The 27,714-nt window shown below is 39.0% G+C and overlaps 2 pseudogenes; one reads left to right on the plus strand and one right to left on the minus strand.

Moving 5' to 3' along the window:
• LOC141418137 (ral guanine nucleotide dissociation stimulator-like) overlaps nt 1-27,714 on the minus strand; it is a 502,720-nt pseudogene that overhangs the window by 29,479 nt on the left and 445,527 nt on the right.
• On the plus strand, nt 12,306-12,398 carry LOC141421062 (U6 spliceosomal RNA; annotated as a pseudogene).

Raw genomic sequence — 27,714 nt, forward strand, 5'->3', positions numbered from 1 at the left:
CCTGGTGTATGTGAGTTAGAAGGGCAGAGTTAGAGTCCCTTTGCTGGCCCACAGATTCTGCTGTAAAGAGACCCTTGAGGTCTCTGAGCATCTTATTCACCACATTGTGACCAGTATGAGGACAGAGTAACAGAATGATGCCAATACCAGGATATAACCTTGAAAGGCATGCCTACCTAGACTTGCCTCTCCTGCTAGGCTCTCCCTCCCACTATTCCACAGTCTGGCAATAGTATGTACAAGCTTTGATTCCATAAATAGATTAAACCAATGATGAGTAGAGGTTTCATGATCTAATTGTGCATGAAATGCACTAAGAGAAACAACCAGAGTGTACTTTACTAATGTCTTGGTGTATCTCAACTTAAATAAGTTGGAAATCAAGACTATCTATCTCACAGAGTGTTAAAAATATTGTGTGATAGCCCTGGTTATCAGCAGCCCACAGAAGATCCATCACCAGTGTGGAGATGATGGCAGGGTCTCCAGATCATTTTTCCAGAAAAGTTTCTGTGGGGTTCCTTCATGTGTTTCCAGGCATCTTCTGTCCCAGAAAGAGACAATGTGCAGACAGTTGTGTTCATTTGGTCACCATTTTCCAGGAGAAAGCAGACACCAAAAGTACATTCCTCAGGTGAGTAAAATCACAAATAAAGGAAAGGAGAAATGAGAAAAAAACCTTTATGCTGTCAGTGTAGCAAGAGTGTATGATATCTATATTGTTCAGACCTTTTTATTCAACTCTGGGTCAGCATCCAGGGTGTAAACTGAATGCATGTGGGGTGATGGTGATTAGGAATGTAGGGTCTCTTGGTGCAAGAGTGCCTGAAAAAGGATCACTTGGACTCTAATCACCAGCTAGGTGGCCAGAATTTCCTCAGGTACCACTGGGTACTGAGATGACTGTACTCTGCCTAATGGCTGATAGAGACAAAGCTTCCCCAGCTCAAACATCCATAGCAGGTGGTCAAACAGTGGGAGTTTTCAGGAAAGAATAGTGTTGCATCATGTTTGGAACACAAGTCACCTGGGAGAATAAACCTCCTGCAAAGCTGACAGCTTGTGGTAGCTCCTTTCTCTGAGGATTCCACAGGAACTTGGTTGTAATAGCACTGGTTTTGAGGAACACTGCATGAATGCATATTCCTCTGAACCAGCACATCTTGGACTCAGGGACACCATTTACTACCATACCTTGTGTATTACTAAGGGAAGCCCTAAGGTTTATTATTTGGAGTAGCATAAACTGGAAAGGGGAGGGGTTCAGCTTTAACTGTTAATACACCTCCTATAAAATAAAAATCAACCCCCAGCCTTCCTGAGCTGGACCTCTTCTACAGCCCTAACCCATAAAAACTCATCCTCTGTACCCAAAGCACACTATTCTGGAGAGGAAGGATTTCATTCTGGACTGTCTGTTTCTGCAGGGATAACTGGTGTCTTCCTTCCTGCAATTCTTCCTCTGGAGACCTGGTTTCATAAGCTGCATGCTAAGCCCCTACTGAATAGAAATATACATGCCACCCCAAATTTCTGTCTGGAGAACATTATAGCACAGGAATGACCCTGCCCTGGCCCTGTTATATGAATGGTTGTTCTATACCAGAGTATATGAAGGATGAGGAATTCAAAGTAGGAGAGGAAGATGGGAGAGGATTTGTGGACATCTAGGAGGGTCTTGACAGCAATGAGTGATTCTGAGATCAGTGTCATGAACTGCAGGTGGGGTACACCTCATGTTGGTTGTTTTTGTGCATATCTGCATTCTCCAGACTAACTCATCACAAGGACATCCCTAACCTTTATTGGCACAGCACCTGTGGGAAAGCTGAGGGCAGTGGTAGCCAGACAGGGGAGTGGTGAGAAGAGATTAATGCTGTAAAGCTACAAGGGAGGCAGCAAAAACAGAATACTCATCTAGAAAGATCCTTGGCTCAAAAGTGCTAGAAAACTTTCAGAGAGAGCATAGAAATCCCTCTCCAAAAGGGTTTGAGAATCCAAGGAATATCTCTCTGGAGGGGAACTGGAGAGAGTTGCACAGGAAAGCAGTTAATTCTATATAGGAGCAACATCACTGGAGTCCAGAACAATTCCCACAAATTCAGAAAGTTCTAAAAAGCAAACATGAGAATCAACCAACGGTGGAAGGTAGTATCCACCTTGCCCTTGAAGGAGGCAATGAGAAGATTCTTCCTTAGAATGAAGTTGATGTGGAGGATATGCCTATAAATTGTGTCTCTTGAATCTTTTGTTGAACCTCAACTGAAGGCGCTCTCTTCTGCTTAATTACAAGTGAGGAAGAAGGCAAGGTCAACTCTTCTAACCAGACACAACTTGAATCTAACCCATCCAACAGGGTTTCCTGTAACACAGAATTCAAGCATGGTTTTCTCCTGGACACATTCTGGATCCTTCCTTGTTAACAACTAAAGGTCCTCCAAAATGATTTGAGCTGCTAACTGCCCTCAGCTAGACATGCTCTTCCACATGGCTGCTACAGTTATCAGGAGACCATCTTTCATTGCCCAGGTGCACAAGCTCCTGCAGCCTGGGATGCCAGGGGCAAATGGTTATGGGCAGTAGCTGCAGGAACACAGCTGAAGAAAGATGGCAGCAAGCCACAAGGGAGTTCATGAAACCATTGTAACAGCAGCCCAGAGCCCCAGGATGTGCATTGCCACAGATAACAGAACCTTCCCTTGTGTACTAAACATGGCAAGAACAGAGGGAAAGTCAGGTAGATACAAAATATAAGATCAGCTCTCAATCCACGTTCATGACACACAGAGATCCATCTCAACCCCATCTGTTTCCCACAATGGAGGTCAGGTCCTGCTGTGGATCTTCTGATGCTGCTCCAGATGCATATACAAATGGCAGAATCCAGGACCTGTCTTTGTTCAGTCTGGGCTTCTTTATAACTAAACATAAGGCAAAATATTCTGAGGAAACTGAGGCTTTGCCTCTGCACTCAAATGAGCACAGCATCTGTTCATGGATTATCCAGAAGTAAGTCCTACTGTGATGGAGAACTTCTGTGTTTGTACTGAATGTATCCAGAGGACATAGCATGTGGTTGCCATGGATTCACATTTTCCCCTTTTCCTATTGGTTCTAGTTTTTCTAAGAATTGAACTCATCAAGATTCTTCAGCAACCAGTTGGTACTTAGTGCTGTGCTGACCCCATAGGCAGGGGACCGCCAAAAGACCTTTGAACATATGACACCTACATCAACCTCAGCCCAAGCCCCTTCATTTTTCCCAGTCCTGGGATCTGCATGCCCTTATCTTCATTTGACACATATGCCTATAATTCATTGACCGTGGATGAGGTCTGACATGCTTGGTCCCAGTCCCTGGTGAATGGGTTCGATTCAGACCAGGGACTTGTGTGTTAAGTTTATAGAGTGGTGCTGGAGAACCAACACCACTTGTGCAAACCTCTTGCATCTGTACAAGCATTTGAGAGTATTACCAGCAACTTTTTTTCCAGAGAAAAGATTGGAGGACATAGGGTCACCTTGGGTAGGTTGTTGGTTCCAATGTGTTTGTCTTTCTGTGTGAATATGTGTTTACATATTTTTCCCTTTTTGAGAGAGAGTATATTTATGTAGCTCACTTGAGCATGAACTAGCTATCTTTCTACCTCACCCTCTGCAACTCTGGGACTATAATGATGACTACCACAATTGATATGTTTTTTTATTCTTTGACACTATCATTCTTGTAAATGCCCCATTTCTATGTTACTGTTTTAGAAATGAATGACACCAACCCTTATGTTTCATAGGGCATATAGAATGTGTCACAACTTGTGACATCCTAAGAAAAAGATGTTAATTTAATTTACATAATGCAAGTGGGGAGATTGGGGAGGCTGAGAGGCACAATGACTTCTAGTGTTTCATACATCCAACTGGAAGGACAGGATGAGTCAGATACCAGTCATGTTTTCTGAACGCTAAGGTGCTGAATGCAGTCAGTTCTGACTGAAGGCAGTAGGAGTGTCATTGTGTCCACTTTTCCTCATGTTCTGTGGAGAAGTCAATCAATAGTCCTGGGAAGTGTTTTCTGAGGAAGTGGCTCAGGGATGGGACCTCCAGAGATGACCTCACTTCTGTAACAATGGGCAAATTGAACTTGGAACCCTTGTAACCAAGCACCTAATCTCCTCAAGAGTCAAGGCCAAGTCACTTTACTACAGACGTTAGAGAGACCAGTATGTTCTCTTGCTGTGTCAAGTATTGTGAAGGCTCTGACCAGAAGACAACTGAAGGTGGTACCTTTGTCCCATCATGTCAACTGTCCCTGGCAGCTGACCCTGTCATGACACACAGGGTCACCCCTCACCCGTGTCACCTATGGGGATTTTCCCAGAAGATGCCAAAGACAATACAGGTCTGGTGAATGCATTAATGTAGAATAGCCCATATCTCTGAGATTTCAGGGAGTATCAAGACCCTCTCCTATGTGTGAGTGAGTGTGTGTGTGTGTGTGTGTGTGTGTGTGTGTGTGTAGAAGTGAATTCTCTCTGGGTTGTTTTCACTTCACTGTATGACTGACTAAGAGACATTTCCAGTTTGGTACTGGTTCCATATTGAATTCTCTAACATTTTGTTCTAACCCAGAGTGAAAAGGAATTGGCCCCAACTGTAGCTAACCCCTGCAAGGCAGGAACACTCAAGTCAGGCACATTGGAAGTTCTTGTGGACCACCTGGTATGTTCTTTCCTCTTTGGTGATCCATCATATTTCATCATTTTCCTGTTTACCTACTGAAGTTTTGCCAACATGCATCAAGTCCTAAACCTGCAGTTCAATAGGTAGGCCTCACCTCCAGTACTTGTGGACTCTTCACCACTGAGGTCTCAGACATGGACAGTACCTCTCTTGACCTTAAATTATCATGAGGACAGCAGTGCTTATAAGACCACCCTCACTAAATATTGCTAGGACTCAGTGGGATGAGCCATGGAAGTGTTTGTCAGATCCTGGCCCTGGGAAGTGGGCTGCCTAGCATTGTGGAATGTCCTGTGCAACTTCCCGAACTTGATGAATAACTTCTCTGCCAGAGGGCTCACTATTCTAGGGCCTTGGGAAATTTATTGTTCTGGTTTTTGAAGAAGGTTCCATTTTCTATCTGGATTGTCCTCGTCTAGATGGATCTATGGGTCCCCATGCATACAGATAAGCTGGTTGGGCACATTCATTGAACACATATATAGGAAACACATATCGTTTATGGGCACAGTCTTTTCATATGAAAAAAAGCAGGAAAAATCCTGGCATCATTGGCTTCACTTTCAGTGGGGAGTTAGTCAGAAATACTGGATGTCATAAGTAAGTACAGAAGATATGATGCTGTCCTGGTCTCCTCTAGATATGCCTGTGTCCTCCCTTACTCCAGTGGGAATGATGGACCATGGGAACAACTCAAAGAGTAAGTGGACTTCGGGACAAGAGGGAGGGCACCATTACTGAAAGTGGGGATATCTGTGCATCTTGACTTGGGGAGGATCTCACAGCTTCTGTGATTCACTCTATTGGGATGAGGTATATGGCTTCACGTACAGCTAGAAATCAAAGAGATCTTCTGACAAAGAGGTTTGGGTGGTATCTGCATCCCCTGGGAATCCAAAGGAAGCTGGAGTCTCACAATTGGCCTCTGTAAGAATCTATCATCTCTACCACAACCATCCCTGTCTGGCTTAACCAACCTGTGCACATAAGGGTCACACAGAAAGTGTGAGACCCTCAGACCCCCACACTTAGTAATGGACACTCAGTTCATTCCCTGGGGGGAATCAGTGAGTGTTCACATGGTAATCTGCACTCTTCAAGAGAATATTATCATTGGAAGACAGGCTACACCTAGGTCTTGGAGAGTGAGACAGCATGTACTACCAGTAGGTGACACCAAGTCCTTGTGGAAGCCAGAAAGGAGGACAAGTCATCTTGGAGTTGACAGTCCACTTGTCAGCATGCCTGACTCTCATGTGGGAACATATAGAGCTTTCATGAAGACAAGGAGAGCTACTCACACCTTAGGACTAGGGCTCCCTCCTATGGAGGTTCTCTGAAGCTCTTTTTATTACCTGGCTTGCCACTAATTGGACAGGCTAAGGGCTTAAGCTATGGTATAATACACTCTAAATAGACCAGGGAAGGCACAAGAGCCCAGATTTCACACATGTGCTTTAAGAAATCTAGGAGGAGAGAAGGCAAGTTCTCTCACTCTCATTCCTGCCTGTCTGCCCCAAGAGCACTGTCCTTCATCTTGTGCACCTGGCTGAACAAGTATGTAGAAGATTTTATTCAACCACCAGATTTTCCATGCCTCAAGAAGCTAATTGCTAATCTGCATCTCAACATGCCTGGCTTAGATGAGGAGTGTCTAGCCCGAATTCTACTCACCCATCTGGAGCACCAGCAAATCAGCAAAGTGGAACCTTTGGGTGAGGAGGTCGGGGCAGAAACACAGAGCACATGAGGAAGGACTGGGGTGGGACCCACATCAAGGAAGTTCAACTGCTTGCATCAGGCCAGAAGCAAGGAACAACCTGAGAACCTAAGGGCAATGGTCTGGGAGGAAAGCTGTTTAGAGTTAGTTTCTGGGTTTTCTCTGGCTGATGGAAGACATATTTATATTTGTAAAAACTCAGGGAAGACAGTGTCCTGGGGGATGTTGTCTTCTGCAGCTCTCTTACCATATGCAGGGCTTGGACTAAAACCTACTCCACAGCTGGAGCCATCTCAAGCACCAGTGTGGACACATAAGCCAATGACAACACCAGCATTAGGCCTATAGAAATGAGATCAAGTGAGGAGAAACCTTATATCTTGGCTTTCAGTCCTGAACTTGTGGCAGAGAAGTTGACCCTGATGGAAGCTGTGAGTGTCTTGGCAGGCAGAGTATGAGTGGGCTTATTTTCAGACTCTACACCCAACCACAGTGCTTCATCTTGGACCTGGGAACTCTGGTATTTGGGCCTTATAATACTGACCTTTTCCCCAGGAGGTATTGAAGAAAGTATTGCCCTACCATTGCTGTGGTTACATATGGTCCCAGGAGAATAAGACAGGAAAGAAGCATCTGAAACCCACCATTGATGCCATTTTCACTCTGTTCAACAATGTCATTACCACCTGCCTCAGGGACAAGTGTATGAAGGGCACAGACAGGGCCAAGGTAGTGGAGCACTGGATCCAGGGGGCCATGGTATGCTGTACGATGGGCTCATGCTCACTCTCTTCTCCTTTCTTTCTGAAAGGATGTGGGCCATAGTCAGAATCCCTGCATGAAACACAGGCCACTCTTTTCTAGAGCTATACTTGCTGGACATTAGCAGCCCTCAAACACAGCACTGAATTTCTCCTGATGCTCTGTCCTTGGAGTGAGCTTAGTCTTCTACTATTTACCTCTGGAACTTCTGCATTCTCCTGAAGCTCCCCATGATTCATATCATCAGGCGAGTCTCAGACCCAAAGGACATGTCATTAGCAAGTAGGGGCTCTACATGCAGTGTCTTCATCCATAGGAGTGTCACATCCTCAAGAATTTCTCCTCACTCTATGCCATCCTGTCTGGTCTTCTGAGCAAGGGCATTCATCAACTGAAAAACACATGGAAAGAAGTCTCCAGGTGGCTGCACCTCTTCCCTCAGAAAGTATGTGTACACAGGGGTAATTGTCACTCCTCTGTGATCCCTGTTGCAAACCACAGAGGGTAAGGCCTTAGAGTGGATGCAACTTGTGTGCATGAGACCTGGTCAGTAAATCTGTGGTTTTCCTCCTCATAGATATCTGGTAGATGCTGCCAGCATGTTTTTACACTGTAGCCATAAGATTCTGTTCAGGGGAAATCAAAGCAGAGGTGATTGTTGGAAATGGGTATGGTGCCCTGGTTGTACCCACAGGAAAGTACTGCTGTAAGCCATGCACCCTTAGCACTCAGTACTATCATTTACAATCCTGGTCTCCCATCACTTTTGAGTCTTGAATATAAATGAAAATAGATTCACACTCATTCCTCTTCCCATTCCTCTAACCTATCACTTCTATGTCTTCTTACAGAGAAAGTCTAGACATTCTACAGAAGATAAGAAAGAATTTCCTTAAAGAGAACAACAAGTGCATTCACAGAGTATTGCTCATCAAGGTAGATGGAAATCTGTGTGCTGATGGAGGGAGGAGAAGGGAGGTGAAATTAGTTCCTCACTGAAAGTGGTTTTGAAAATTGAATTTCTGTCCAATCAAGATGAAGGCAAGAAATATCAATTCATTGCTGAAACATATTAAGGGGCATTTGGGGAACAGGAGGCCCCAGTTAATTGATTGTAAGTAGACTCATGTAGGTTATTTAATCGGAGTGGATGGAACCAATAGAGTCAGTTGTAAATGCCTCCTTCTGGCATTTAGCATCCCCCAGAATTTTGAGTGGGCATAGGGAGTGCAGATCCTTTCTTTAAACCAAGACATACTCTACTTTTGAGGGGTCTGCACATCCCTGAGGTGATACCTGCCCTGGGATGTGGAGAAACAGTGGGGCCGAGGGACCAGCCAGGTTTAGAGGTAGCCTCACTTCAGTCCAACATATAGACTCAGGATGGTGATATGAGTTCACTGTGCCCCTCTGTAAACTGTTGTGAAACAGAACCTACTGAGGGTCACAGAGGAACAGCTGGAGAACACCATACCCTTGGAGTCCTGGAGTTCCTTAGTAGCAGAGAAGTATCAGGGGCCTATGAAATAACCATGGTTGTCTTCTGATACACTCCAGAAGCTTCCATGTAAAAGAGGAAGCAGAATGTTACTTTCTCACTGCCCTGGTATGATGGTCAGCAAGAGATGGCCCCTGGGGAAATCTCAGTCCCATGTGGACAAAAGCAGGCTTTTATGCCTCAGCACATCACAGTGGGCTCCATGAAGATGTGAAGTATTTAATACAGCCTCAGGTTCCACCTCAGGGCAGAGACACCAGGGAAATTGGACAGGCAGGTGTCTGAGATATCTTGGTTTTTTTTTTTTCATAGTTGGGAAGCTTGGCTAGGAAATGTGGCATACACCATGGGGCCAGAGGGCAGAACCCTGGTTACTACCCAATGGGAGCCAAAAATCTTTTCTGCTTGGCCTTCTGCAGACAATGTGCCAGTCAATTCCCCTGCTTAATCCTCTGTTTTCTCATCCATAATCAGAGCAAGGATGAGACTGGTGTTCTGATCTCATGAGAGGTGATGAGAGGTCCAAAGCAAAAAAGGAATGTGCAGAGCTCTGAGGTGGATTTGGTCAAATGAGGCCAGGGTGAGGGCAGCAATAATGGAAAGGAGAATTGAGATTTTACATTCTTCATGAGATAGGCATATGGTCATCTGCATATTGCAGGTGAGGAAAGGGAAAGATGGAATCCTGGGCATCAAATTGGTATCCTCCACAGTGAGTAGTGGAGCTCTGTAGGTGGCAGGAGAATTGGCATAACTATGCAGGACACCACCAGAATTAGGGTTGGAGTACTAGTGGAGTAAATGGTGAGAGGTAGGAGAACTTCTAAGTCCATTCTCAATCATTACAGGGTGGAACATCCAAATTTGCCACCCTGTGGAAGAAACTCAAGAGAGGCCACAGATGTCAGATGATGGTAAGTGAACATGACATATGGTAGGCTCACCCCTAATCAAGGCTAGAGAGACCTCCCCCGGTCCTCCCTTCTTCTTGCCCCACTGTCTAGTTACTCCATACACATGGCTTGCAGACCCTGGCAGCTCCATGCCCTGAATAGTTGACATCTTAGAGTGATGAGCTTCAGCCACCTGCCCCATGTCTTGATAGAGTGTATGGGGAAGGTGGCTGGAAAGGGACACACATACCATGGACATCTGCCAAATGCCATCATAGGAGATGACCAGAATCATTTTGAGGTCCCAGGTGCCAGGAGGGGGAGCACTGGGGAGAGGTGGTCTATGGTCTATAGTCTACTCTCAGTAGGAGGTCCTGGTGGGTCTATGGTCATGATGACAATCCTGAAGCTTACAAGTGCAGGGCCTTCCTTCTTGTCTCTCATCCAATGCCACAGTATGAATCTGAAGCCACTATCCCCTATCTGGGGACATTCCTCACTGACCTCATGAGGGAGCACACTCTGAAGAAAGGCCTTTTACATGTGAGTGAGCATGTAGCCACTGCTGGGGAGTAGAAGCTGGTGGGAGATGGCCCTTGCTGACCCCTGACATCAAGCAACTCATTAGAGTCTCAGAGATATCCATTGTGCTAACCACCAAACCCATGCTACCTGGTGGGTCCCCAGAGCTGCTTGACCTAACAGCTGCAGGTGGGTTTGGCTAGTTCCTCAACTGGTGAACATGGTGGAAGACTGAGGCCACATCCTCCAAGCGTAGCTGATCACATGGGACAATCTGGGTGTCTCACCTGAAGGCTCAGTCCAAAATACTCATATCAGATTTGGAAAGACAGTCCCTGCAACTCTGCCTCCAATTCCCACTGCCCTTGACTGAGCCTCAGCCCAGGTGTAGAGTACCTCACCAGCTGGTTAATTCACTAAGAGACAGGGATGCTTAAAATGTGGTGGGCCATTTCTAAACACATTGGTTTTGTGCCTTCTAGGGAGGAGATATCAACTTCAACAAGAGAAGAAAGGTGAGCAGATAATGTCCACATTGATGGGAATAGCAGGGTGGGGAACTGCATAGTATATTTAGCTCTGTTCTTGCCTCTTGGTGTAGAAGAAGAGTTGCTGCACAGAGATTGTGCTGTTAGTAGGAAATGGGGTCCTGAGGTAGAATCTAGGACTCTTCTTGAGAGTGTCTGTTTGAACCCATCTATGAGAAGAGTGAGAAGCCTGGGATGGAGGGAATAGAGTGGTGACCCCAGACCATAAGCAAGAGGTGCTCAGTCACTCACTGTGTAAGGGACAGGTATATGATATTCCTCTCCTTTTCTTGAACCAGGAATTCAAAGTGATAGCTCAGATAAATCTCCTTCAGTTGGCCTGAAACAAGTATATCATTGAACCTCATATGAATTTTCAGGCCTGGTTTCAAGACTTGGAGCACCTTAGGGAGGAAGAGATGGGGGTTTAGACTGGAAATGACATGCAAGGATGGAGTGGGGCATTGAAGAAAGCAAGAAAAAATTTAACAGATTGGGATTGGGTTACCAATTTTAATTTTTACTCTTGAATATTTTTGTATATTAAAATGGTTGTTATACTATTGCATATTGTTTATGATTTTGTTCTTTCACCTCCTGGGTTAATGTAAGAGTCACAGAGACTCACATGGAAAAGAGTAATCTTGGCAGGGTTCTCATTTTCTTTTGTATGGAAGTAGGAAGAGCTGACAAATTCTTTGTCAGGCATGCTGAACTACACACATGTCCACATTGCACAAAGCAAATGTTGATTTCAATATTATGAAATATATTTTCACAGTAATATGGCCACTAAGAACTCCTGGATTAGAGATCAGAGGTGCTATCAAGATCCTGGAACAATTGCAGAAACTGAGTGTCTTTGGAAATGACATTTGTTACAGAAAATGGCAGAGTCAGAAGCTCCATGTTGAAGCTCCACAGAGAAACAAATAATAAGTGGGTGGTGTGGCATTAGCTATCAGAATGAGCAATTTGAGGTCTTTGGAAAGTGGTCATATACAATAACACAGGTGGTGCTTGATTAAGGGAATCACTGAGGTTCAGTTTTTTAAAAATATTTATTCATTTATTCATATGTGTATACATTGTTTGGGCCATCTCTCACCCCACACCCTGCCCCCCCCTTGCTGCCACCTCCTCGCTTCCAGGCAGAACCTGTTCTGCCCTCTTCTCCAATTTTGCTGAAGAGAAATCATAAGAGATGATAAGAAAGACATGGCAATTTTGCTAGTATGAGATAAAGCTAGTGATACAGAGAGAGATTCCTAGCATTGCTTCCATGAACATGTGCATTACAACCTGAATTGGTTCATTTCTTCCAGACCTTGAAGTTCAGTTTTGGTAAAGTCAAGACTGCATTTCTTGAAAACAAAGTAAATTTAAAAATCTGTGACCAGATTGACCAAGGGAAAAAAGAGAAAAACATGCAAATGATCAATATCAGGTGTAAAAGAAAGAGCATTATGAAAAAAGCTACAATTAATAACAGGCTAATGAAGGAATAAATGGTTTTATTTTTGGAAAGTTAAGGTCAGATAAAATTAACATTTTTCCCCAAGACACAACCTAACATAGCTCACTAAAGATAAACTGACACATGTGAATATTCCTATATTTACCAAACACATTTAAGGGATTAAGAGCCCTCTATGGCTCATTTTGGCAAATTGTGAGGTTTAGCATGGCCTCTGTAGGAGGATAACATGCAGATTCATGAGTTATTCCATATTTTATATGATAATAGGAAAAGAACCCTGTTGAAATTGTCCTAAGAAAGGAGATCTGGAGTGGAGGATGATGGACAATGATGGATGAGTGAGGCTAATCAAGATATATTTTAAACACGTGTAATGTCAGGATGAAAACAGCCTGTAAAACTCAAATATGCTAATGAAATATGAAAAAAGTCTATTGACCAACCGGAAAGCACAGATACATTTATCAGTGAATTATAGCAACTATCTAAAAAAGAATCAATAGTGATTCTACATAAAATATTCCCAAACGTAGGAATGACAAAAGCATTTCTCAACTCCTTTTTACTCAGATTTACCAGAAGTTATTTAGACAAAAATACCAGAGAAAACATTAGAAGAAAATCAGAATAAAGGACACAAGTACTCCTCAGCAAAAGATTAGAAAGTTGACTCTAGAAATATATTGATGACCAAATACAGACAGAGTTCATCTGGGAATGGAAGTGTCTCAAAATTAAAGAGTTAATGACTTTATTTCCATATGAAAAGACTTTAAAAGAAACCATAAAGTCATCCCAATAGTCCTAGAATAATGCTTAACCCAATGCAAATTCTAAGTGGGATAAAAATACTCCACAAATCAGGATTTAAAAAGAATTTCCTTATCCAAAGTATTTCTTTTTAATTCAGGGGATGGAGATTTTGCTCTTATGACACACTGAATCATCCTAAATGGGAATAAATCTCAGGAGTACAGACAATGAGCACAGATCACACACATATCCATCCCTGAGATCTCACAAGCCTCCCTGGGTGGGTTTAAATCATGTGACTTCTACCCAGCACAGATTCTGCACACAGGCTCCTGCCTCAGTGTCCACAGACACTACCAGTCCAAGCTCTGGGAATAGAATTTCATCTTGAAATGGGCTGCACTTTGTGGGAGTTTTGAGAAATCACTGGGAGCATGGGGCTCCCAACATCCCATAGTATCCCAAGAACTACCAGTCCTGGGCTGGACACTCAACCTGCTTTCAATTACCTAATTTAGGGGAAGCCCTGGATTACCCTTCCAGTGGCTGGAACTGGAAGGCTGCTAAATGACTCAGGGACTTGGGAAATCAGTTGGAGGTCTGGCAGGATCCCTTTGAATCTCACAAGCATTGGGTATCACGATGTGACAACTTGTCCTCAATCCAGGTTACCGATGAGTCCACAAGTACTTGGATCAAGTCCTTTTATGGATATAAAGGCTGGCCAAGCAAATTATTGTAGCATAATTAGGAAGCTCTAGGAATTTTCCTGACTACAAGTCAGAAACTTTACAAGTACATACTTAGATACACATGCTCAGAGTCCTGATATCTGTCCCTTTGGCTTTCAGCAACCTCTTCTGATAAGTGGTATGTGGTCAGCCCTCCTAATTCATAGTCCTCAACCATGCATGGACTCAACCCACTGAGAATGGAGAATATTAAAAAAGTGTCAGACTCAGTGGTTCACACCTATAAACCCATTTACTTGACAGGCAGATATTGGGTGATTCAAGGTTCAAAGACAGCTCATGTGAAGTGTTAGTGAAACCCCATCCCAACATAATTGCAAGGCAAAGGTGCAGCCTGTAATCCCAGCTATGTGGGAGGTACAGGTAAGAGGACTGACATCCAAGGAGGTCTACCTTAAGTCTATAATTAAAATATGACACACTGCCTGACAAACAACTAAATTTTAAAAAGTCTTGTATGTGGCTCATGTGTTAGAGCACCTGACTAACAAGTAAGCAGCCTTGAGTTCAAACATGAGTATGGCCAACATAAAAAAAAAAGAAAATCTAAAGGAGAAAAAATATATATGTATTTAAAAAACCAATTCTCAATGTTTTTTTCCTCTGCAACAAGCAGACTTTATTTGCTGTATTTCCAAAGCAGCACAGTATCTATTTACATAGCATTATGTGTTATTATTTGGAAGAAGTCCATCGATGAGTAAAGTTCATGAAAAGATGTTCATATATTAATGCATCTATGAAAATCATATGGATGCATCTTACAAAATTAAACATCTGTCTACCATATCATTCTGCTGAACAACTCTTGGGTGTAGATATGAGGAAATTTAATTAACATTTAATTAACATTATGTCAAATTGCCTGTACACTCATATTTTTAGCAGCTCTCTTCACAACAGCAAAACTATCGAAACAGCCTATTTCCCACCAGCCAATGAACTGATATAGAAAATGTGGTATATATTCACCATGGCATATTACTCAGCCATAAAGGAGAATAATAGTATGTTATTTGCAATAAAATTTAGCAACTTCCTTCCTGCCTACTCTGGTTCTAAAAATCTTATGTTATAGGGCCCCCTTTTTTTTGCTCAGAACTGGCCTTGGACCACAATGTTCCTTACCTTGCCTCCTGTATTGCTGGGATTACAGTTGTAAGCCATCTATGCAATCTACCCACATAAAATTTAACATTTATAAAATAGCTGTGACTAGGTCTAGATGGTGTTCTGTTTAGCTTTATAGATATTGTCCCACACACTTGCACAGTCCTGGAGGTGGGAACTGACACTTTCCTCTTTCTTCTTAGGCTTATGATCTTCCTGGTGGCCTTCTGAATCCTGAGCTTCTGAAGAAATGGGTTGCTCTGAGTGGTGCCTCCTGGCTGGCCCATGTTCTGTTGGCTCTGGTGGTGTTGTAAAACCAGGATCCAGAGCTCCAGTGTTTCCAGACCTGTATGAAATTGTTCATCAGAATCAGAGGTTTTCTTTCCTGGCATGAAAACAAATGGTTGCAAGTGCTTCCAACCAGCCTAATCTGTGCAAGCCATGAGAAAGTCCCTTCCTTGCTTTCTGCCCTCCAGAAGTTGCTTCTACATGTGATGAGGCAGCTGTGGAGGGTGAAAGCAATATGTGCAGTATAAAACACAGGGAACCATTAACACACTCAAACCACTCATTCACTCACTCCTACTGCTCTCCCTCAATGGTGCCCTCAAATCAAGAGAGAAGGGTCCACAGGACCAACCCATGCTGGGGACTGATTGGGGGAAGTTGTGCTGGAATTCAACCTCAGATACAAAAAAGCATTTAGGCTCTCAGTTTTAAGAGAATAATCCAGGACCGTATTGGTGCAGGCGGAGATGTAGCACATCTTACCTTACTTATTCCTCTTGGTTAGTTATTTGATATTCAAATCTCAGGTCATTATGTCCTTGAACAGAGAATTGGATAGACACTCTGACTGCAAAGCAGTAGCAAAGTTTTATTGAAAGAAAAAGGAAAAAGGTCACCAAAAAGAAAGAGCAGTGGGCTCTGGCCAGGTTGTACATAAGCACTGATCTATGTTCAAAGGGCAATTTATAGATTGTAAGGGGAAACAGTGCAAAAATTCTGAGTGGTCTTTGCTTGACAAGGTCTTATTCTGTGCATGTGTTTATGCTGATTCCCAAGTCTTTAATTGTATGTATGACAGTAATCAATACTCACAAGATCTTAAGTAGAGGAGTTCACCTGGGAGGTCAGATTGAGGACAGATCTTTCTTTACTTAGCATGCACCATTTCCAGTGTGAACTGGCCAAGAGGCTCAATTTACAACTGAGTGGTGGTACCCACAGTGATAAGAAGGAATTCCACATGAGGGGGTGACCTTTTGCTGAAGAGAGTGGTGACCAAAGATATGTTTCTTCTTTCCCTATTACTACACTGCCTCATTTTCATGACTGAAAGAACACACTAAGGTTACTTTAGTATATGGATAATGTTGATTCAGATTTGGAAAACACTACACCTCTCACACACACTGTACCCTACTCCTGACCCTGAAATATTCTGATTTAATTCATCTGTAGTATAACCCGAGGATTAGCACTTTTTAATGTTCCTGGAAGATCCTAATGTACAGCCAAGGTCAAGGATACTGCTTTAGCCAGGAAATGGGCCTAAAGAAGTCCTTTGGACTGATCTGAAATCTTACCTCAAAAAGAGGCCTTCCCTCAGGAGTCAGTGGGTCACCAGGAGAGAAGTAGAAGAGGGCTGTGTTTCAGAACCTGGGCTTGTGCTCTGGGCTCTTTCTGAAGGTAAAATTAGTGATGTCAAGGACCACTCCTCCCTCAGGAGGAGCCAGCCATCCATGTCTGAGAAGGTCAAGGAAATGATCTTGAGTTCAGTCTTTTACACTGAGTAGGAATTTCCAGTGGTAAAATGGGGAGTGGTGAATAATTCCAGTGGTGCTATCAGATTAATTAACAGCCTGCTCCATGTGGCATGGAGAATGGCAAGGAACTGGAAGGGAATCTGGGAGCCATAGTACCCATACTTTGAAAAGGCTTTAGTGCCTTTCTCCTCCTAGAGCAGGACAAGCTGTAAGGCTAGGATAACCTACTTCACTCTCCACCATTCCTGAGGAGAAAGAACACACCCTCCAGCCATAGAGTGAGTGGGGCAACTTAGGATAAGAGATGCCACCTTTAATAGAAAAAAGAAGTAGAAAAAGAGGAGGAGGAGGAGAAGGAAGAGAGCTAGAGAGCTAGCACAGCGATGAGATGCCACCTGCTGGCACCAGTCCACCTTGATTCTACAGGATTTGGTTTCCTTTCTCTTCCCTTCCATTCCTTTCCTTTTCCTTCTCTTCACTTCCCTTCCCTTCCCTTCTCTTCAAGGTCATGGTAGATGACCTGCAGATAAACATTATTTTGATTGCTGCTCTTAAGGATTAGATAATGGCTCTTTGTGTGTCTGTATTCAGTGATGAATTGATGGGTTCCCAAGGTCAGCATTTGTCAAGAAGAGCTCAAGATGCCCATGTTCTTTGCCTTTGCACAGTTGGCTAGTTCTCCTTTCCTCCATGAGCGGTTTACAGCACTCAATGGCTTCAGCATGTATTGCTATGTCTGACTTGAACCAGCTTGTGACTTTGAGTCTTATTCCTCAAGAAACAGCTGAACATTTTTAGTTTGGAAGTAATAAATGGAATGATTGTCATGGGCACTTTCTATCCTATAAATGAGACTCTGGAAGACAATGTCTACCCATCAGCTCAAAGGATGTTACTGCAAAGTTAGAGAGAGCTGCCTGGGTGAAGCCAAAGTGTTTCAACCTGAGAGGTCAGGGATGATCATGCCAGGATGAGGACTTGATAATACCTTCCCCCATATGAGAAGAAGCATCTTGAGAGACTCTGGATAAATCCCCAAATCTAGTGGCTTGGGGAACTGATCACACCAACTTGTCATCATCATTTTACTAGGGCAGAGAAACAACTTCAACATCTCTTCAGGATGAGTCCATACATGGTAAGAGCCATAGGGATTCTGAATATGGCATTATTCATATACCAAAAGCAAAGAGAATACATTTCCAAGGAGCACAAGAGGGTGTGCAGTGCACTCATGAGAGAGACTTTCATTCTTTCACTTTAAACATATACCTCAATCGTATAATCTGATTTACTATTTCAACTTCAAGTTGGACTGCCATTTGACCCACAGATGTAGCAAAACTTAATTTTATTATACTGTCTCACCTTGGAAAACATTCTGGGAGTTAATAACAGGCACTTTTCATAATAATCTAACTGGAGTACAGACCTAATTGAGTAATGTGCTGTCATCTACTTTCTTACATAAACATGCTGCATTTCTTTTTAAATAGACTGACTTCAATTTTTGTTCTTATACACAAGGACAGGTCAGTGAATATTTTTTCAGAAAGCCATCCCTTTTGCTAACTTCCTGTTGCCTACTTACTGGCTCAAACACTTTACTGTCACAACTTTGAAACTCCTAAACGGACCTGTTTGTTATTGCCAGCTTTGTGGTGCATTATCTGACTGTCCAAATACTATGCTCTACTTGATGAGTGTGACTTTGTCTGAAAAGGAAACAAAATATCTCAGGACACATCTATCAACTAATAAACTGAATATATTCTGGCATGTTGGTACAACACAGTTCTAAAACCTAGAGGATTTCTTTCTCTTCTTTTTAAAGTAGGGTTTGATACTATCACAATTTTTCAAGGCTGTGTTTATTTGGGTAGATCTGAGAGCATTTGTGTAGTAGGGTTAACAACAAATCAGGTCATTAAAAATAGCCCAATAATTTTGGAGAAGGCAAGGCCCACATTATGATCACTACTACATTATTACACACAAATCTAGGAGTACAAATTGAAAAAATGTATATATATGTATATGTATATTCATATAATCAACAACTTGTAATTAGTTTGTGGAAAAATTTGCTATTAATATTATAATTTAAATATTAATTACATGATTTAAGGGGATTCACTGTGATATTTCCATACATGCATACATTATTCATCGATCACATCCATCCACCGTTCTTCTGCTATAGCTGCCCCAGCCCGACCTCACCTACTAACTAATCACTCTTCTAACTTCAGGTTGACTTTTCTTTTTCTTTAGTATTCACATATATGGGAGAACATGCAATAATACATGTTAATAGTCTTTCTCTGGCTTATTTCAATAAACATATCTTACACCTATATCCATTTTGCTGCAAGTGAGAATTTCCTACTGCTTTTTTGCTGAATATTCATTCATTGTGTGTATGTAGTATTTTCTTTATCTATTCTTCTGTTGATAGGAACCTAGTGTGAATCCATATGCAAATGATTGTGAACAGAACCTGAATAAACATGGGAACATACGCATTTCTTTTACATGTTCACTTCATTATCTTCGGATTATTATAGCTGGATTTATGGTAGTTCTATTTTTAGTTTTTTCAAGAACATCTATAATTCTTCATACTGGCTATATTAATTTGCATTCCCATTAATTGTGCATAAGGTTTTCAAGTACTTTTCTCTAATGGTCACTGAAGTCGAACATTTCCTCATGTATTTATTGGCTGTTTGTATATCTTCTTTTGAGAACTGTCTATTCAGAACATTAGCCTACTTTTAGTTGGATTATCATGTTTGTTGTAAATTTTTTAGAGTTCTTTATATCTTCTAGATATTAACCTTCTGCCAGATGAGTAATTTGCAAAGATTTTCCGCTTTTCATAAAGTTTTTTCTTCACACTGATAAATGTTTCACTTTTTGTTAAAGAGTTTAGTTTGATGCCATTCTAGTTATCAATTTTTGCCTTTGTTTCCTGTGGTTTTGGATTCTTATCTACAAAATCATTGCCTGTAGCAGTATCTTGATGTGTTGCTCCACATTTTACTGTTACTTTCAGGGTTTTAAATATCTTATATTAAAGTTTTTGATCCATTTTTACTTGATTTGTTTCAGTATGAAAGATGGGAATTAAGTTTCAATGTCATTCCTGTGAGTATTCAGCCACCTTAACAACACTTGCTAAAAGAGCCTTTATCTTTCTATAATACTTGCTTTTGGCAAATTCTCAAGAATCAGTTTACTTTATTTCTAAGCTAGCTGTTCTGTTACATTGTTCTATACATCTATTTTACTGCCATATCATGCTGGTTTCACTACTGTTGCTCTGTTGTATTACTTGATATCAGCAATTGTGATACTTCTGGCTATGGGGTCTTTTTGCATTTAACTAAATATTAAAACCAAAATATTAAATATTAAAAAGCTATATACTAAATATTAAAATATTAAGATAGATTTCTTCTAGTTTTGTGAAAATATCATTAGAATTTACTGGGGATTATACTGAATCTGTAGATTGCTTTTGAATATATGGTCATCTAACAATATTAATTCTACTGATCCATGGACATGGATCCATATTAAAATAACATTTTAATATTTTCAGTTTTTTCATTGTTTTGTAATTTTCATTGTAGACTTTGTTTTCACTTCCTGGGTTAGTTTAATTCCTGGGTAATTTTCTGTGTGTGTTTGTGTGTGTCTATTGTGAATGGGATTGTTTGAATAATCTTTTTCTCAGAAATTTATTTTGTTATATTGTTTGAGTAATTTTTGAAATTTTGAATCCTTCTTCTTTAGGTAATGTATTTGTTATTTCTGTTAGTATTTTTTGGAGTTTCTAGTTTTTCCCTCCTTTCCTATTTTTATACCCTTTATTTCTTTATCCTTCTAATGCCTCTGGCTAAAATGCCTAGTTCTGTATTATATAAGAAATGTGAGAGTATACTGCTTTACTTGTTCCTGATTTTAGAGGCTCAGTTTATTCTCATTCAGTATGACATTGACTATGGGTTTGTCATATGAAACCAATTTGTTGAGGTATGATTTTTCTATACCTTATCTATTCATAACTTTTATCATGAAGGATGTTGCACTTTATCAAACATTTTTCTATAACTATTGAGATGATCATATAATTTTTATCCTTCATTCAATTTATTTGATGTGTAATCTTCATGAATGTACAAGAGTTGAACAGTCTTTGCATTCCTACAATGAACCCAACTTAATCATGTTGTATGATATTTTTGATGCACTATTGCCTTTGATTTGCTAGCATCTTATTGAGAATATTTGTGTCTATGTCAATCAGGGATATTGGTTTGCAGCATTTTCTTCTTCTTTTTTGTTAAATAATTGTCATGTTTTGGTATCCAGGTAATTTACCCTCATAGAATGGGTCTGGAAGGATGACATTCTTTGTAATTTTATAGGATTGAGAAGTATTGTTGCTAATTTTTTTTTAAGTCTCATAAAATTTTACAGTTCACCCATTGAGTCTTGGGGTTGTCTTTCTTTGTTCTTGTTGTTGACAAGTTTTTTTATTACTCATTCTATCTGACGAGATCGGGCACGTTCAGAGTGGTATGGCCATAGACTCCAGCTGCCACCTCCTGGAGCCCCAAGAGCGTGATTACTCATTCTATCCAATTGCTTCTTATTGGTGTATTCACTTTTTTATATCTTTTTGATTCAATACTAGAAGGACACATGCCTAGAAGATTCTTCATTTCTTATACATTTCACAGTTTGTTAGCATAAATATTTTCAAAGGGACTGGGGAATGATTCACTGGCTCCTAAATGTGACTTAGTACCAATTGATTGACATTTATCTACCCCTACTTGTATTCACCACCTCTGAGAACCATCACTGTCATCTCAAATTCTATGAGGGCAACTTTTACAGATTCCTCCTTTAGGTGACATCCTGCAGTATTGGTTTCTGTGCCAGGCTTATTTCACTTAGAATCATCAGAAAATCTTTACTTATTTACAGTAAACCATTTCCTTGAAATTAAATATTATTTGCTTTATCATTGAAATATCAAAGTCCCTACTAAAGGATAAAAATGTCTTTACTATATTCTGACTTTATTTTAGAAAAAGAGCATATGTTTATTAAGACAATGACAAACTATTAAAATATTATATAGTTTCACATTTATTGGTCTTTGCCCACAGAAAATTCTACCTCTTAGTAATCCTTATCCATTAAATATACAATAGTATCTATTAGAATATTTATGTTTTACACTTTATTTAATTTTTATTTAATTTCCAATGCAATGTACACTTATGAAAAGTTTAATTATTTGATTATGTGATCTTTTTTAACACACACTAACTTACTTCTCTTCATATAGAAGTCTACTGCCACCCATAACTAATTGATTCATATGCCTATTGGTAACACCTGATGTTTATTGTAATAATATAACACCATTTGATCTTTAAAAATAACTAATATTTTAAAAATATGTTTTATAAAATAAACTATTTTAGTTATTGAGAATATATTAGTGAACACATAGTAAAGTGTTCTAAAAGCACAAATCTTTTTTCCACTGCATTGGAGAAAAAAGTTAAACAAAAATATGGGCAAAAATAATCATAGAATGGCAGGGACAATAACAATTTAACAAGTCACTCTAGCTGTATGACATAAAGTCAGGAAATTTTCATTTTTATTAAATTTCTAAAATTCTTCACACTAGGCCGTACAAAGACTATGGTTTCTACTATTTTGTGTTTCTCTCACTCTCTCTCTCTTTCCCTCTCTCTCTCTCTTTTTCCCTCCTAATTGTTGCTTAATGTATAAACACACATATACAGATGATTCATATTTGAATATAATTTTAAATGTTAACTACTAAAATGCCATGTAGATACTTATGTTTTATGTACAGGAATAAAACAATATTGAATCTTTCCATCCATGAAAATCAACATATTTATGTTGATTCATGTCTACTTTACTTTAAAATGTAGTATTATTTTAGTTTTCACTAATCAGCCAATTAAGTTAGTTACATTATGGAGGTGTTGCCTGATACAGAGCTATGGGTGTCTCCATTATTTGAATTGTATCTTAGCAATACTCTGATCACATTTTTATTTCTTATTTACCATGAAAGCTGATTGTAAATTGAAGAAGAAAGAGACATAAAGGCAGCTGGTCACTGGTGGCTCAGGGCTAGATTCCTAGATTTTCAGGAGGCAAATATCAGGAAGATTGCAGTTCAAAACCAGCTGGGTAAATAAGTCTGCAAGACATTATCTTGAAAAATCTCATCACAAAAATAGGGCTGATGTAATGGCTCAAGGTATAGGCCCTGAGTTAAAACCTCAGCACTGCAGAAAGGAAAAAAGAAAGAGACTTAAATATGTATATAATCTGTAATGATGAAACTGAGAATTTTTATTTTAAGTTACCTAATATGTTACTGTCTCTGTCAGTTTTCAAAAATCTGACCCAATGTATTTATGTATGTTTTCAAAGTGCAGTTTAACTGTTCCTAGATTTATATTTCCAGGTACAATAATTATGTATTTTCATGATTTTATTTAAAAACATATCATATCTTAATTATTTAGGACATGTGGTTTTAAAAATCTAAATTTGAAAATATCAACTAATCTTACAATGTTCTAAATATATATCATTAAACATACATAAAATAGTATTATCTAGTTACAGAAGATTCATCTTTTTATACTGAGATATTATATGGATATATTAATAAACTGCATATATGGTGCATCTAATTGATACCTTTCTATAATGTTAAATAATATTGACTGTAGGAACCATTGTTACCTGCTGAAGCTCTAAAATTATTCACACGACAATCATTAAACTATGTGAGTTTCAGTTTCTCCATGGATAAGTTAAGGATAATAATGTCAGGATACTTTTGCTCATTTATTTATTTGTTTCAGTTTACTAACAATAGAACATAAACTATGGTTGTTTATTTAACAGTGACAATGTAATTGAAAAATACTCTATCATTATGCACAAAATCCAAAGTGATTGAGTCAAATAACATGAAGCATATAAAGCTAAGCTAAAATTTGAATAATATTCAAACATAAAATATAATTTCATGTACAGATTCTCAAAACCAACCTAAAATATAAAGGTAAACTATACTACATCCTGCAAGAGTGGTCTGATGTGTCAAAGCAAAGAAAGCCTTTTTATATCTGTTATTTATTTTTGTTCACATATAAAATTAAGTTGTAATGCAGATAGCATCTTATAATCAGGAAAGTATCACTTTCCTGGTAAAGTGTATGCAATATGAGTTATGGTATTCTGATGCAAATTCAAAGCTTAAGGGAAGGAATGGGCTACCAGAGAAGAGGTTGGCAAACAAAAACAGAGTGCAGTCTGCCTTGTTGCTTGTTTCTTATGGCCTGAGAGAAAATGAGGTTTCAGTTTTAAATGTTTGAAAAAATTATAATATGAGTAACCTGTAGAAGAAGAAATTTGTAGGAGAACAGTTTTGTTTCTTATTTAAATTCATTGTTCAGACTCTAAACCCCAGTACTTCAGAATGGGCCTGAATTTTAAGAAAGGGTGTTTACTGGGTGATTAATTTAAATAGAAGCCTCAAGGGAGGCCCTGATTCCATCTGATTCATGTTCTTGTAAGAAGAGGAAATATGGACACTCAAAGAAACCACCATACATGCGTTCCTGTATAAGAACTACCATGTGAAGATATAGGAGAAGGCAGTCACCTGAAGCCAAGTAATAAACCAAATTTCCCAACAATATGATGTTGGTCTTGCATTCTCCAGAAATGTGGTTTAAAAATTCTAATGTTTCAGGCATTCAATATGTGCTATTTGGTCAACAGAGACATAGAAAACTTATGCAATTGTCTAGAAATACAACAAAATAGACAACCATGACCTCTTATTATTGTTTTTATTTCACAATCTGAAAGTTGAGTTGTTGTGATGGTAATCACAGGGCATGGAAACCTAATATATTAAGTTTCTCTGACCCATTACTGAAAATGTTTGACAATTTATGGGGTAAGATTTGAGAAATATCTATGTGGGAATAGAAAATTATATAATGCTGTGATTTTAAAAAGACATTAAACTATGTTATAAATATTAAGGAGGGAAACTTCATAGCTGTATCTGTTCTTTTCTGCTGTTACCATAGCATGAGACAAAGAAACGTCTTTAAATAACTGCAGGTTGCTGAATGCAAGTAGCACATATGCAAAGCAATTCTGTAATTGTAATTATTGTTATTGATAATAGTGAGAAATTACTATTTTCTAATAACTTTATAAATCTTCTTCAGTCCTAAGGGAGGACGATACATGATGAAAGTCAGCTTTCTTGCCAAAAACTGTTGGATTTGGTTTCTGCAGGTTTATTCAGAACAAAAACAAATTGTTGGCCGTAACCTAGGTCTCCCAGCAAGACAGACACACAAAAGGATGCAAGGGTACATTCTGTGAACTCACACAATTGAAAGTCCCAGACAGTTGTGTTCCTATTCAATGTGAAATGTATAAAGGAAAACAAACCAACAGGTTACTACCATTGTATTCTTGTCTTCTAATAAATGGATGCTGCTACTATGTGTCAAGGGCTCTGATTGGATCTGTGATAGATTTAAGAATGAAGCAGCAGGCTTGTGCTCTTATAGGTCATAGATTAGCAGAAGCAACATAGTTGTCTCTAACCAGTGAAACATCTAATGAAAAGCATTTCTTTAAAACAAAATCAAGAAATTTTTGTTTTATAAAGATGCTGTGTATTAGATAAATTGTTTACTACGTTTTCAGGAATTATAAGAAAGTAAAAAAAAAAACTCTAAAGTACCCTCCTCTATAGAATAATCCCAATATTTACCTACAATTACTGAGAATATAGGCATCAATGAGTAGCTCAGTGATACATGAATTTGAAAGAATATTATTAATCTGTTGATTTAACCTGTATCATATACTCCAGATTTTAAACTTTCACTCTTTAGTATGTATGCAGGAGGGAAAACGAGCTGCATGCATCAGCTTTAAGGTTTTTCCATGTAGAAGTAGAATTATAACATGATAGGCACTTACATGTAATTTTACTTCTCATGAATGTATTTCCTACAGATCCATCAGCCAGAAGCTGGAAAATTTGAGATGTATACAGTGTAGAAAATGGAGCAAGATGTCTTGAGTAATAATGATCTTTTCTTAAATGTGGAAATGAGGATCAAAATTAGCTTGTCACATTCAATGTCATGAATTGAGGGACTTTAACTGTTCTGTCTTTTGAAAGTAAATTATGCTCTATGACTGAAGTAATTTCTTTCAAATGTCATCCTTTACAACTACACCAATGGCATATGTTTATAGAATGTTTTAATGGAGATTTATGTCTCAGGCATTGTGTAGATGCTGGACTCTGTACCTTTGCATTTCTGGCTGTCACAAATGGCCACCTAATCAGTTTACTGTGCTTCAACATCATGTTCTTGTTTTAATTATGATACATTGTCCTCAATGATTTTTGCCAAGTCATAACTTTTTTCTCACCACTTTAGACACCTGTTATTTGTTAGTGGTTTTCATGTTAAGATTAGGTGTAAATCACAAATAGATCCAACCTTATTTACTTACTGTAATTCCTTCAAATAATGTTTAAATTGAAATGAAAGATCTCCACTCTCTCTTCATTGCTCTTGCATTCCTTAATGTTAAAGTTTACCTGATCATCATCTTTGTTTTTAGGAATTAAAAACAATGAAATGTAGTAAATTAAAAACAAAAACAAAATAACAACCAAAACAACAGATGCTCTTTAATTTGCATGATCATATTTCAAACTATTTTTCACTAAATTTCATTTATCTGCTTAATTATATGGTGTTATTTAGACATTTTAATCACTCTACCTCTTTTTTACTATGCTAATATAGATGGCAATTACAGGACTTTTAATAAGCCAAGTAAGTATCCCAACTAGAAAATCTGAAACCACATCCAGTAGTAAAGAGCCCATCTTTTGCATGTAAGTAAAAGAAGGTAGATAAAATAAGGAAGGCAGGAAGAAAATCAGGAAAAAGGAAAGAAATGGTGAAGAAGGAAAAACAAAGGAATGTGCCACAGTATAAGGGAAAGAGAGAAACGAAAAACAAGGAAAAAAAAGTTTGGTATTAGAGAAAAAGCAACAATTGTGAAATATGTAAATTCAATTTCATTTGGATTCAAGAAAATTAATTCAATAAATTAATGCAGAGGGACCAAGGTAGATCAAACTACCAAAAATGTTAATTTAAATAAATTTAATATGTGTTTGTTATAATTCTAGGAAATAAATATTCTGGTTGGATTGATCATGCTAACATAAATGGATGTGAATCTTTCATGGTTTAAAATGTTTAACACATTATAGTACTTATACAGATTTATTCTTCCAGGTGATATTCATATATTAAGTGTATATATGGTTATATATAATAATATACATTATATTGTGACATTAATATATTTCTTCTTCCTCCCTTTCTTTCTCCCTTTACTTTTTCTTCCTGTCTACTTGTTCCCTTTCTTGCTTCCATTTTCTATTTCATCTTTTACACTTCCTGTTTTAAATTTTTTTATTCCCTCTCCAAAAGCATAAGTTTCACAATGGGTCCAAGACAAGATTGATTAAGGAATAATTAGCAATAGAAGACATTGACAGATATTCATCTTTGAATTATCTGTATTTTAGAAGAAATTAAAATATTATGAGTTTTCCAAGCTTTTAAGACAAACATGGATGGACATTTCCATGGATATTAATAAAAATTCCAAAGTTAGCTGTTGATACAGAAAATTCTGAATCATTCCCTTTGCGAAGGTGCATGTTTTTGCCTACTCTTTTATCATCCAAGTTTATGCTCAAAGGAAATTGATACATTGTTAGTCACTGCCAGTCTTCATTCACCCAACTACATGGAAGAAGCAAATCAGACTTTACCAATGACATTGTTTTCTCCATGAGACTTACACTTTTATTAGGTCCTCACAGTAGAATAAATATTCTCTTCCCATTCCTCAGGCAATATTTTTCATCAAAAATTCATTTTTCCATTCCTTACTTCTGTGTAACTTTCTGTAAGAAAGGTACATAAAAGGAAGTGACCTTGAGTCCATTTGAGTTACTAGTCCTGAATTG

Source organism: Castor canadensis, chromosome 2, assembly GCF_047511655.1.
Source record: "Castor canadensis chromosome 2, mCasCan1.hap1v2, whole genome shotgun sequence".
NCBI lineage: Eukaryota > Metazoa > Chordata > Mammalia > Rodentia > Castoridae > Castor > Castor canadensis.